The sequence below is a fragment of the Pan troglodytes genome, chromosome 13 (genome assembly GCF_028858775.2).
Source record: "Pan troglodytes isolate AG18354 chromosome 13, NHGRI_mPanTro3-v2.0_pri, whole genome shotgun sequence".
In the NCBI taxonomy this organism is placed as follows: Eukaryota; Metazoa; Chordata; class Mammalia; order Primates; family Hominidae; genus Pan; species Pan troglodytes.
In genome coordinates, this window is record NC_072411.2 from 111,082,693 (window position 1) to 111,095,536 (window position 12,844).

Below are 12,844 nucleotides of genomic sequence, written 5' to 3' on the forward strand. Positions count from 1 at the left end.
GATGTCAGAGGATGTATGGAAATGCCAGGATGTCCAGGCAGAAGTCTGTTGCAGGGGTGGAGCCCTGTAGAGAACCTCTACTAGTGCAGGTGGAGGGGAAATGTGGGGTTTGAGTCCCCACAGAGTCCCCACTGGGGCACTGCCTAGTAGAATTATGAGAAGAGGGCCATTGTCCTCCTGACCCCAGAATGGTAGATCTATCAACAGCTTACACAAGGCACCTGGAAAAGCTGCAAGTACTCGACACCAGCCTGTGAAAACAGTAGTAGGGGCTATGCCCTGCAGAGCCACAGGGGCAGAGACGGCCAAGGCCTTTGGAGCACACCCCTTGCATCAATGTTGCCTAGATATGAGACTTAGAGTCAAAGGAGATTATTTTGGAGCTTAAAGATTTAATGACAGCCTTGCTGTGTTTTGGACTTGAATGGGACCTGTAGCCCCTTTGTTTTGGCTGATTTCTCCCATTTGGAATGGGAGTATTTACTAAATGCCTATACCTCCATTGTATCTTGGAAGTAACTAACTTGTTTTTTTGTTTTACAGACTCATAGGTGCAAGGGACTTACCTTGTCTCAGATGAGACTTTGGCTTGGGACTTTTGAGTTAGTGTTGGAATGAGTTAAGAATTTGAGGGACTTTTGGGAAGGCATGATTGTGTTTTGAAATGTGAGAAGGACATGAGATTTTGGAGGGGCCAGAGGTGGAATAATATGGTTTAGATTTGTGCCTCAATCCAAATCTCATGTTGAATTGTAATCTTGGGGGAGGGTCCTGGTGGGAGGTGACTGGATCATGGGGGTAGACTTCCCCTTTGCTGTCCTCATAATAGTGAATGAGTTTTCACAAGACCTGCTTGTTTAAAAGTGTATAGCACCTCCATCTTCACTCTCTTCCTCCTTGTCTGGCCATGTAAGATGTGCCTGCTTCCTTCAGCTTCCACCATGATTGTAAGTTTCCTGAAGCCTCCCCAGCCATGCTTTCTGCATAGCCTGCAGAACTGTGGACTAATTAAACCTCTTTTCTTATAAATTACCCAGTTTCAGGTAGTTCTTTATAGCAGTGTATTACTGAAGTAACACACCACTTTAATTTTACTCGTATTAATCAAGCAGAAAAAAATATTTAAATAGATGAGAACTTTAAAAAAGAAACATATGCAAAGATATTTAAATTTCTAAGAAAATAAATGCTAAAAGAGAATATACTCAGTACAATAAATGTGGCTATTAGCAATAGAAGTTGAAAGTATTTATATTAGCATGTAGTATTCTTATATGGATAACTGGGGAAAAAACAGCATACAAATTTAAGTATAATTTGTAAGCCCAATTACTAAAAATTAAAAAAAAGTATGCATTGAAAAAGGTTAGAAGGAAATAAAACATTGACAGTTTTTTGTTTCTGAAAATTTAGGAAATTGCTTAATCTTTACCTTGCATTTTGCATATTAAAGTATGTTTCATAATGAATTTTATATTAAAAAATTCAAAACTATATCTAAAAATATGTGTTTAATAAAATAAATGAAAATGACATTCCAGATGTAACCCATATATCTAAACTTTTTCTTTTCTCAGCAAAATGGAGAAATTGGCCTAAAGCAGTTTTTTAACACCTCAGTCTATTTCTTTTTCTCCAGCAGGAATTCACTGAATGTCTATCTATCATGTATGCTGTTGGAGGCACCTGTCTTTCAGTTCAGAGGTTATGGATGTATCTATCATCAGTATTTCGGGTGAGCAATTGCCAATCAATTTCCTTCGACAATGGGTTTGGCTTTGTTTTTTATTGTTAGAAGATTAAAAGTTCTCAGAACTTGCTGTGCAACAAGATATTTTACTAAATCACTGTTTTTACATTCAGCCTATTGTTATTCTGTTATTTCACTTTGTAAAACAACAAAGCTTTTTGCATAGACTTTTACTTTTGGCCAAGTGGTGTGATAGAAACCATATTCACTCCTTCTAGCTGAAACAACCATAAAACTAGCAAAGAAATATGAAACAACGGTTTTCAAGACACTGGACATGAGCCAATGAAGGACAGTGATTTCTGGAAGATGGGATTTTCTTTCCCAGCAAAGATTGGTAGCATTGGAAAATTTGACTTGAAATTTGACAGAAATTTGACTTGACATGCAAAAAAAAAAAAAAGTAAGAAACCTGAATGTCAGTAATACAGTGTCAATTTTAGTGTTTAATACTTCAGTTCTTTTATATTAAATAATGCAGAAGACAGACAATCTGGAAAACGTATGAATGAATGATTATGACTATGGCAGGTCTCCTTTATTTACATATAAAAAATAAACTATATTAAAATTTTATCTTAACACTTCACTAATTTATCTTTTTCATACTAGGAATGGAAAGTTGTGATAGTGAGTTCATTGAACGAAAAGTAATGCATGTAAGCTCTGTTTTCTCACAGTTAAGCACTGGTAGAGTTGGGCTCATTTTCTAGATTATTAAAGATCTTCAATCGTATTTGTTTCCTTTAAAACCACTCTTCACAAATTTTCTTTTCTTAACAGACTTAAATCTCTATGCTAGAAATTAGTGGCCCTTAACCAACTCTTGACTTTCCTAATGCTTAACTTGTGTAAGTATACTTAAATTCTAAAGTTTATGTTACCTCTAACCTTCTTTTCCTGATTCTGTTTGCTCCTTGAATACTCTCAGAAAACATATTTCAACAATCTATTAAAAATATACAAAAAAGAAAAAAGAAAACTTCTGCTTTTTAAAGCAGAATGAATATGAAATGTTAAAGGATTCAATTTTAATGATGTCCAGCTTCTTTTCATAATGGTTCTTTTTTGACCATTTATTAGTTTAAACTGAACAATTCTGAGAAATTTTATATTATTTTACTATGAAATCTGGTTGAAATGAAAACAGTAGAATGAACTTGAAATTAGGCTGCAAATGATCACACTGTACTTTTTCAGCCAAGTTATTTTCATTGCAAACACAGAATGAGGTTTTTATTTCCCATTTTATCAAGTATATAAAATTTCTGCTCTTTTTTTGTGGGGATAGGTGTTTCACTTATGCCTTTTCTCTTCCTTTTACTCATTTTTATCTGAAACTATGAATTTAATCTGTTCTTTTAACCTGCATTACAATAAAAACCCTGTCTGCATGCTCTTATTTGTTGCTTTCATGTTGCAAAAGTGGCCCATGATCACATGGGATCATGTGGATCACCTGGAGTCCTGATAATGACCAATGGCATTAGAAAGGAGAAGAAGCAGTTGGGGCCTCAGGGCAATCCCAGGAGGCGATGGCCTGCATTACACGTACTGGGTACTGCTGGTGGCTATGTTTTTTTCAATGACATCACTTAATGCCTGGGGAATGCTTCTTCCATAAAATTGGGTGAGGACAAGACCAGAGAGTGGCAGATTTGGAGAAGAGGCATAAATTACATCTTAGTAAATACAACTTATTTGATCTGCACAAACCATAAGGAGAGTGCTGTTGATAACAGTAAACTCAACTGCAATTGTACTGCGTTATTTTTATTATATGGATGGAGATCAATGAGACAAATGGAGACTTAGATGTCAAGTACAAGTTATTCCTTTGGTCAATATTGGAAAATACATATGATTTAATTGACTAAATTCATAAGTGACCACATCATACTATACTCACTGGAAAATGATGCTAGGACATTCAAGAACAGAATCCCAAACCACACAATCTTAATTCTAAAGACTGGTCTGGAATCTACAATAAGGAAACCAGACTCCCATGGATTTATAAAGTTCAAGCCTCTGATTTTGCAGATGTTCTGCTTTTGCATATGGTTAATCATGACAATTGCTCAGCTCCACACATAAAAGAGCATGTTTCCAAGTTATATTCTATTCCAACACCTTAGTGCACTTTCATCCTAGAGTTTTTCTGGTGAGTCCCAGCAATGTCAATAACTAAGGTTAGATAAGAAATAACTTGGCATTTTTTTTTCAGTTTGGCACAGAGAGGTTATTATTGAAGTCCAAAAGAACGAAGCAATGTTAACCCATACTTAGTGAGATGTTTGTCTTTAATTGTGTTTAGTGTTAAGCCTACCAATGATGAGGATTCAATGATGAAAATGGTTTATGTATTGTGATTAGTACAGAGAAAGTGGCACCATAATAATTTATTTGTAAATCCAAAATTATTTGTAATGTTTTCCTATAAGCAAAGATATCACTTCAACCCTTTAAAATACTGCAGCTGATCTTTCTCACTAATAACTATTTACATAGTTTTAACATTTTTTTTGCATGACATTGTCCTGTGGGGTGAAGTAACAATCTCACAAGATGGTCTGTGACATAAAGAAACCTTATCTAGCATAAATGCTCTATTGTTGAATACAATAAAGAATTAAGAATCATATGCTTTAATGGGCTACACCACCAAGAAATTGAAACACGTGATATTTATTTTTGAAGGGGAATGCTCCACAGTAAATATATTCTTATGTATAGTTTAGTTGTGATCAATTACAGGCTAAATATTAATGATTGTAAAAAAATAAGTCATCATGATAAAAAGTACACAGACATTTTACACAGATTTTCTACCTGTGAAAATATGTAGACATGAGTATGGTCTCATTGTTAAGGCAAATTATTATAATACAATAACAAATGCAGGAAAAGAATTTAAACAAAACAAAAACAATAATCATGTGAGACTGACTTACAAAATAAGAATTGTCCTTAAAGCAAGAATATATTATTCCTCAGTAGTTACTGTGAATTTTGATTTTTCATAGCTGAGTCAATACACAAAGTAACAAAAGTTAAAAATAAAATTATCTAAATTACTTATTTTACATGTAGTAAGTACTTTTAAAAATTTATATTTTACCTAGGGGACAATCACTCTTGCTATTGATGAGTCGTAAGAACTTCAAAAACTTGAAAAATAATTTATCCCTGAGATTTAGAGACAGAAAAATCTCTACAAATGTAGAAGTGCAGTTCTATAACGTTTGAACACTCCTTACCACTGAAACAATCAAATGTATCCCAGACCAGAGTAGTTATTGCCTCCATTATGTTAATCTGATCTTCTTGTAATGAAATTACAAGGGCAATTTTTTAAAAATCAGGTAAAAAGCAACACTTGTTTTATTGTCAGCTTTACTAATATGTGGTTAAAATTGAGGCAAATCCAATGAGTAAATTATTGCTTCATAAATGTTAAGTAATATTTTAATATTCAAAAAGTATTAGATAGTCAGCAAAGAAAAAATACCTGTTAAATGAGTGTAGGCTAAATTTCAAGAACCAATAAACCATTTAAGGGTCTTTTTAAAAAAAAGAGTTAGCTTTGCCTGCTTTATCTTATATATTGTATAATAATTTTAAACTGTGATGGTTAGTAACATTGATTTTCTTTTAGTTATTTAAAAACTCCTAAGAAGAAATAGGGAAAATTTTCTATAATACTTCATTGTCATGACACAATAATTTATAAAACCTATGAATTAGGTTTTATAATGGAGGACAGCATATATTTTTCTAATGTTTTACCATTTTTTAATTTTTTTATTTTTTCTTATTTTTTGAGAGGGAGTCTCCGCTCTGTCGCCCAGGCTGGAGTGCAGTGGCGCAGCCTCGGCTCACTGCAAGCTCCGCCTCCCGGATTCACGCCATTCTCCTGCCTCAGCCTCCTGTGGGACTACAGGCGCCCACCTCCACGCCCAGCTAATTTTTTGTATTTTTTAGTAGAGACGGGGTTTCACCGTGTTAGCCAGGATGGTCTTGATCTCCTGACCTCGTGATCTGCCCGCCTCGGCCTCCCAAAGTGCTGGGATTACAGGTGTGAGCTACCACGCCTGGCCAGTTTTCCCATTTTTTTAACCTTTATTTTAGGTTAATGGGTGCAAGTACAGGTTTGTTATGAAGGTAAATTACATCTCATGAGGGGTTGGTGTTTTTTCCAGATTTTTTCCGCCATCTAGGTAACAAGTATAATATCTCATAGGTAGTTTTTTGAGCCTCTTTCTACTCCCTCCCTCAAGTAGGCCCTGGTATCTGTTGTTTCCTTCTTTGTGTTCATGTGTTTAGCTTCAAAGTTGAGCTCCAACTTCTGAGAACATGTGGTATGTGGTTGTCTGTTTCTGTGTTAGCTGACTTAAGATAATCACCCTTCAGCACTTTGGGAGGCCAAGGCGGGCGGATCCCAAGGTCAGGAGATGGAGACCACCCTGGCTAACATGGTAAAACCCCAACTCTACTAAAAAAATATTAAAAAATTAGCCGGGTGTGGTGGCGGGCGCCTGTAGTCCCAGCTACTCAGGAGGCTGAGGCAGAAGAATGGCGTGAACCTGGGATGTGGAGCTTGCAGTGAGCTGAGATCGTGCCACTGCACTCCAGCCTGGGTGACAGAGCAAGACTCCGTCTCAGAAAAAGAAAAAAAAAAAGATAATGCCCTCCAGCCCAATACATGTTCTTGCAAATGACATGATCTCATTCTTTTTTATGACTGCATAGTATTCCATGATGTATATGTACCACTTATCTAGTCTACCACTACTGGGCATTTAGGTTGATTCCATGTCTTTGCTATTGTGAATAGTGCTACAATGAACATACGAGTGTGTGTGTCTTTTTGGTATAATCTATTTTCCTTTGGGTATATACCCAATAATGAGATTGCTGAGTCGAGTGGTAACTATGCTTTGAATTCTAAGAAAAATCACCATGCTGCTTTCCACAATGGCTGAACTAATTTACATTCCCACCAGTAGTGTGTAAGCATTCCCTTTTCTCTGCAACTTCACCAGCATCTGTTTTTTTTGACTTTTTAATAATACCCATTATAACTGGTGTGAAATGGTATCTCATTGTGGTTTTGATTTGCAATTGTCTAATGATAAGTGACGTTAAGCATTTTTTCATATGCTTGTTGGCTATGTGTATGTCTTCCTTTGAAAAGGGTATGTTCATGTCCTTTGTCCAATTTTTAATGAGGTTGTTTCTTTCTTGTAAATTTGTTTAAGTTCCGTATAGATTCTGGATATTAGAACTTTGTCAGATGCATACCTGGAAATACATTCTCCCCTTCTGTAGGTTGCCTGTTTACTCTATTGATAGTTTCTTTTGCTTTGCAGAAGCTCCATTAAATTAGGTACCACTTGTCAATTTTTGCTATGTTGAAATGGCTTTTGGCATCTTCATGGGTATCTTTGCCCATTCCTATCTCCATAATGGTATTTCTTAGGTTATCTTCCAGACTTTTTATAGTTTTAGATTGCATATTTAAGTATTTAATCCATCTTGAGTTGATTTTTGTAGATGATGTAAAGAAGAGATCCAGTTTCAATCTTCTGCATATGGCTAGCCAATTATTCCAACACCATTTATTGAATAGGGAATTATTTCTCTATTGCTTGTTTTTGTTGACTTTGTCAAAGATCAGACAGTTGTAGGTGTGTGGCATTATTTTTGGGTGCTGTATTTTGTTACATTGGTCTGTGGGTCTGTTTTTGTACCCATATCATGCTGTTTTGGTTACTGTAGCCTGTAGTGTAGTTAGAAGTTGGGTAACATGATGCCTCCAGCTTTATTCTTTTTGCTTAGTTAGGATTGCCTTAGCTATTTGAGCTCCTTTATGATTATATATATATTTTTAAATAGATTTTTTTTCTAGTTCTGTGAAGAATGTCATTGGTAGTTTGATAGGAATAACATTGAATCTCTAAATTGCTTTAGGCAGTATGGCCACTTTAACAGTATTGATTCTTCCTGTCCATGAGCATGGAATGTTTTTTGTTTGTATCATCTCTGATTTTTTGAGCAATGTTTTGTTATTCTTATTGTAGAGATCTTTTACCTCTCTGGTTAGCTATATTCTTAGGTAATTTTTTCTTTCTGTGGCTATTGTGAATTTGATTGGGCTACTAATTTGGCTCTCAGCTTGGATGTTATTGATATATAGGAATGCTACTGATTTTTCTACATTAATTTTGTATACTAAGACTTTGGTGAAGTTGTTTATCAGACCTAGGAGTTTTTGGGAAGAGACTATGAGGTTGTCTAGGTATAAAATCATATTGTCTGCAAACAGGGATAGTTTGACTTCCTCTCTTCTTATTTGAATGCCTTTTATTTCTTTCTCTTGCCTGATTGCTCTGGCCAGGGTTTCCAATACTATGTTGAATAGGAGTGGTGAGAGAGAGCATGCTTTTCCTGTTCTGGTTTTCAAGGAGAGTGCTTCCAGCTTTTGCGCATTCGGTATGATGTTGGCTGTGGGTTAGTCATGGATGACTCTTATTATTTTGAAGTATGTTTCTTCAATGCCTAGTTTGTTGAGGGTTTTTAACATAAAGGGATGCTGAATTTTATTGAAAGCCTTTTTTGAATCTGTGGAGATAATCATGGTTTTTGTTTTTAGTTCTGTTTGTGTGATGAATCACATTTATTGATTTGCTTATGTTGAACCAAACTTGCATCCCAATCCATGATAAAGCCTACTTTATCATGGATTAGCTTTTTGATGTGCTGCTGAATTTGGTTTATTAATGTTTTGTTGAAGATTTTTAAATTCATGTTAATCATAGATATTGGCCTTAAGTTTTCTTTTTTTGTTGTGTCTCTACCAGGTTTGTATCAGGATGATACTGGTGTCATAGAATGAGTTAAGCTGGAGCCCCTTCTCCTCAATTTAAAAAAATAGTTTCTATAGAAATGGTACTGGCTTTTCTTTGTATATCTGTAGAATTCAGCTGTGAATCTATCTGGTCTGGGTTTTTTCTGGTTGGTAGACTTTTATTACTGATTCAATTTCAGATCTCATTCTGGGTCTGATCAGGGATTTAATTTCTTCCTGGTTCAATCTTGGCAGCTTGTGTGTTTCCAGGAATTTATCCATTTCTTCTAGGTTTCCTAGCTTTTTATTTTTTTTGAAACGGAGTTAAGCTCTTGTCTCCCAGGCTGGAGTGCCATGGTGCAATAACCTCAGCTCACTGCAACCTCTGCCTCCTGGGTTCAAGTAATTCTCCTGCCTCAGCCCTGCTCATTTTTTTGTATTTTTTGTAGAGATGGGGTTTTGCCACATTGGCCAGGCTGGTCTTGAACTCCTGACCTCAGGTGATCCACCCACCTTGACCTCCCAAATTGCTGGGATTACAGGTGAGCCACCATGCTCAGCTACATAGTGATGTTTATAGCAGTCTCTGAGGGATTTTTATATTTCTGTGGGGTCAGTGGTACTGCCATTTCTGTTTGTGTTTATTTGGATCTTCTCTATGTCATTATTAGTCCAGCTAGTCATCTATCTATCTTATTTATTCTTTTCAAAAACCAACTCTTGGATCTGTTAATGTTTTGTACAGATTTCATGTCTCCATTTCCTTCAGTTCAGCTCCGATTGTGGTTATTTCTTGTCTTCCATTGGCTTTCAGGTCGGTTTCCTCTTGTTTCGCTAGTTCCTCTTGGTGTGATGTTTGGTTGTTAATTTGAGATCTTTCTGACTTTCTGATGTGGGTATTTAGCACTATAAACTTTCCTTTTAACATAGCTTTAGCTATGTCCCAAAGATTCTGTTATGTTTTATCTTTGCTCTCATTAGTTTCAAAGAATTTCTTGATTTCTGCTTCAATTTCATTGTTTACCCAAAGGTCATTCAAGAAAAGGTTGTTTAATTTACATGTAGTTCTATGGTTTTGAGCAAGTTACTTCGTATTGATTTCTATTTTGATTGTGCTGTGGTACAAGAGTGTGGTTGGTATGATTTCCTCTTTTTATGATTTTGCTGAGAATTGTTTTATGTGTGATTTTGTGGTCACTTTTAGATCATGTTCCATGTGCAGATAAGAATGTATATTTCATTGTTTTGGGTGGAGAGTTCTGCAGATGCCTAATAGGTCCATTTGGTCAAGTGTAGAGTTCAGGTCCTGAATATCTTTGTTATTTTTGTTCCTTGATGATCTGTCTAATACTGTCAGTGGGGTTTTGAAATCTTCCACTATTATTGTGTGAAAATTGAAGTCTCTTTGTAGTTCTCTAAGAACTTGCTTTATAAATCTTGGTGCTCCTGTATTGGGTGCATATATATTTAGGACAGTTAGCTCTTCTTATTGAATTGAACTCTTTACCATTATGTAATGCCATTCTTTGTCTTTCTTTCTTTGTTTTGATTTGAAGTCTGTCTTGTCTTAAATTAGAATACAACCCCTGCTGTTTTCTGTTTTCTATTTGCTTGGTTGATTTTTCTCCTTCCCTTTACTTTGAGCCTATGGGTGTCATTGCATGTGAGATGGGTCTCTTGAATATAGCATACCTTTGGTTCTTGCATCTTTATTTAGCTTGCCATTCTATGCCTTTTAATTGGGGCATTTAGCCTATTTACGCTCAATGTTAACATTGATATGTTCAGACTTGTTCCTGTCATCCTATTGTTAGCTGGTTATTATGCAGACTTGTTTGTTTGGTTGCCTTATAGTGTCAATAGTCTATGTACTTATGTGTGTTTTTGTAGTGGCTGCTAATAATCTTTCCTTTCCATTTTTTGCTTTATTTTCAGGACCTCTTACAATGCAGATACATTGGTAACATATTCCCTTAGTATTTTTATATCTAAAAGAGATTTTATTTCTCGTTCACTACTGAAACTTAGTTTGGCTAGATATAAAATTCTTGGTGGGAAATTCTTTTCTTTAAGAATGCTGAATACAGGCCCTAAATGTCTTCTGTTTTGTAGAGTTTCTGCTGAAATTTCCAATGTTAGCCTGAGGAGGTTTCCTTTGTAGGTAACCTGCCCCTTTTCTCTAGCTGCTTTTAACTTTTTTTCTTTCATTTCTGTTGCAGGAAGTCAGGGACCCCGAACAGAGGGACTTAATGAAGCTGTGGCAGAAGAACAAATTGTGAAGATTTCATGGACATTTATTAGTTCCCCAAATTAATACTTTTATAATTTCTTACACCTGTCTTTACTGCACTCTCTGAACATAAATTGTGAAGATTTCATGGACAGTTATCACTTCCCCAGTCAACACGCTTATAATTTCCTATGCCTGTCTTTACGTTAATCTCTTAATCCCATCATCTTTGTAAGCTGAAGATGTATGTCCCTCAGGACCCTGTGATGATTGCGCTATCTGCACAAATTGTTTGTAAAGCATATGTTTTTGAACAGTATGAAATCTGGGCATCTAGAAAAGGAACAGGATAACAACGATTTTCAGGGAACAAGGGAAATAACCATTAGGTCTGACTGCCGGGGAGCCGGGCAGGACCAAGTCATATTTCTCTTATTGTCAAAAACGGGTAAGAGAAATATTGCTGAATTCTTTCCCCAGTAAGGAATATTAATAATTAACAACCCTGGGAAAAGAATGCATTCCTGGGGGGAGGCCTCTAAAATGGCCGCTCTGGGAATGTCTGCCTTATGCAGTTGTAGATAGGGATGAAACATGCCCTGGTCTCCTGCAGCGCCCCCAGGCTTGCTAGGATTAGGAAATCCAGACTGGTGAATTTTAGACAGACTGGTTGCCTGCTCTCAAACCCTATCTTCTGAAAAGATATTATCAATGACAATGTGTGCCCGGTGGTACATGAGACTTCCTCAGCAATTCTAATTTTGCCCTGATCATGTGATCTCACTCTGCCCCCATCTGCCTTGTGATATTTTATTGCCCTTGAAGCATGTGATCTCTGTGACCCACACCCTATTCGTACACCCCTCCCCTTTTGAAATCCATAATAAAATCTTGCTACTTTTGTGGCTGAAGGGGCATCACAGAACCTGCCGACATGTGATGTCTCCCCCAGACACCTAGCTGTAAAATTTCTCTCTTTTGTACTCTTTCCCTTTATTTCTTAGACCAGCTGACACTTAGGGAAAATAGAAAAGAAACTATGTTGAAATATTGGGGGCTGGTTCCCCCAATACATTTCGACCTTGGAGAATCTGATGATTTTGTGCCTGATGGTTTTCTTTTGTAGTATCTTGTTGGGGTTCTCTGCATTTCCTGATTTGAATGTTGGCCTCTAGGTTGGGAGAATTTTCATGGATGATATCCTTAAACATGTTTTCCAAGTTGCTTACTTTCTCTCCCTCTCTTTCAAGGATTCAAATGAGACATAGATTTGTTCTCTTTACATAATCCCGTATTTCTTGGAGGTTTTGTTCATTCTTTTTTATTCTTTTTTATTTTTATCTGACTGTGTTAGTTTGGAGAACCTGTCTTCAAGTGCTGAGATTCTTTCCTCAGCTTGGTCTATTCTGTCGTTAATACTAGCAATTGCATTATGAAATTCTTGTTGTGTGTTTTTCAGCTCTATCAGGTCAGTTTGGTTCTTTCTTATACCAACCATTTTATCTTTTAGTTCCTGTATCATTTTATTGTAATCTTTAGATTCCTTGGATTGGGTTTCAACTTTCTGCTGAATCTTGATGATCTTCATTCTTATCCATATTCTGAAATATATTTTTGTCATTTCAGCCATTTCAGCCTGGTTAAGAAGGCTTTCTGGGGAATTAGTGTAGTCATATGGGGGAAAGAAAACACTGTGGCTTTTTGAATTGCAGAGTTTCTGTGTGGGTTCTTTGTTATTGTGTGAGCTGATGGTCCTTTAACTGCAGTGTACAGTGAGGTGACTTCTTTTCTTGATGTTTTCAGAAGGCTGAGACTTTGTGCAAAGTCTTTAGTTGTTGCTGAGTTCTTCTTCTTGGTTTCACAAGGGGGTATATTAGCAAAATATTTTGATGTTGAAGTTTGGGCTGTGATCTAGTAGATGGTTCTTAAGCATAATGAACTGTACATAGTCTCTTGCTCAGCCATGTGACTCCTCTGTATTTCCTCACAATTGCAGCCTGCTTTCTCTCAGGGC

At 36.3% G+C, this 12,844-nt stretch overlaps 1 long non-coding RNA gene across 4 annotated transcripts in view; it reads left to right on the plus strand.

Moving 5' to 3' along the window:
* The window catches only part of LOC134808004 (uncharacterized), a 316,641-nt gene extending 304,839 nt beyond the window's left edge, over positions 1-11,802 (plus strand). For 3 of the 4 annotated variants that reach the window (XR_010149863.1, XR_010149860.1, XR_010149861.1), the window contains 2 exons: positions 1,640-1,735; positions 10,820-11,802. This is a non-coding gene — a long non-coding RNA (uncharacterized LOC134808004). The remainder of the gene's footprint in view (positions 1-1,639; positions 1,736-10,819) is intronic. The other variant, XR_010149862.1, reaches the window with a different exon arrangement.
* Positions 11,803-12,844: the final 1,042 nt, after the last annotated feature.